We start from the raw sequence: 1494 nt of genomic DNA, 5'->3' as shown, positions 1-1494 counted from the left end.
AGGCCCCGGGCGTCGGCCCCCCGCGCTCCGCCCCCTCGGTCTTGGCTCTTCCACCTGCTGCCAGCGCAGGTACCACGCTGCTCCTGTCGGCGGCATCAAGAGAGGTGGGCTGTGCAATGACTTGAAAATGTCAGCCTTCCTTGTCCATGTAAGGTTCCCCATCCTGTTCTATTACGCTAAAGCATAATGAAACCCTTTATCTTTATGAAGAAACTTCATGTCCGTTTAAAGGTCGCTAGTATTTGCACACCATTTTACAAATATTGGCCAGTTGCATCAATAAAAATCCCTGACTTCTGTGTGTAAGGGTGCTCTCACCTGTAAAGGACGCCTCGATTTGCGAAAAGTGCCCTCCCACTTTTTTTCTAACCTGCATAAGGACACAACTTCTATACACAAATTTTCCTATGTGTATAGAGCATTCCAGAATGCATTAAAAAAATCCGTATACCCGTGTAAGGTCCCCTCAAATCTGCATAAGGACCCCCTCTACCTGTATAATGACTCCACTTATGTATATAATGACTCCTCCCATCTTTATTAGGATGCCTCCCGTGTATTTAAGAACCCCTCCAAACCGATTAAGGATTACTTCAGTGTATATGAGGATCCCCAACCCTTGCCATTCATCTTATAATTTGCAAAGTATTTTTTCAGCCACTACTGAACCCGCTGATGCCACACTGATAGGGGAAGTAGAGACCCACCCTCGGAGGGGACCTGACCACCCTGACATCATCACCCAGTCTGTCACTGTTGGAGCTAATACTAAGGTAATAAGGAATCCAGCCCCAAGAGTCCTCTCTTGCTGCAGGGCAGGGCTAGACTTTGCCACCTGGAGTTCCCACACCTGGCTTCCTTTGGGGGGATTGAAATGGGAGGGTGGGAGAACAGAAGATTAGTGCTTCACTTATCCCATACTGACATTTTGCCCCCAATTGGTAAGAAAGGGCTGGGGAGAAAAATAATGATGGTGGTGGTAGTGGTGGCGATGATGATGATAATCATGATCACTATGTTGATGATGGTGATGGTGGTGATGATAATGGTCATGATGACAATGATAGTAATGGTGACGATGGTGGTGATAATGGTGGTGATGGTAATGGTCATGACGACAATGATGATGATGATGGTGGTGTGGAAGATGGTGAGGATGAGGATGATGATGGTGATGATGAGGATAATGATGAGGATGCTCATGGTGAGAATAATCAGGATGTGATAGTTGGTGATGGTCATGATGGTGGTGATGATGATGATCGTCTTAATAATAATGATGATAATGGCAGTGATGATGATGGTGATGATATGATGAGGACAATGATGATTGTGATGACAGTAATAAAGATGAAGATGGTGAGGAGAAGGATGGTGATGATATTGATGGAGACAACAGGGGAGAGTGAAGTTAGCCGCCCCATGACAAACACACACACACACTCATCACCACTCTGCCAGGTATTCTCCTCCAGCTGCCTCCAGTTCTGGCTC

The sequence above is a fragment of the Galeopterus variegatus genome, unplaced genomic scaffold (assembly GCF_000696425.1).
Source record: "Galeopterus variegatus unplaced genomic scaffold, G_variegatus-3.0.2 Scaffold11069, whole genome shotgun sequence".
Taxonomy (NCBI): Eukaryota; Metazoa; Chordata; class Mammalia; order Dermoptera; family Cynocephalidae; genus Galeopterus; species Galeopterus variegatus.
The sequence above is the reverse complement of the archived record's forward strand: the minus strand, read 5'-3'. Positions refer to the sequence as shown.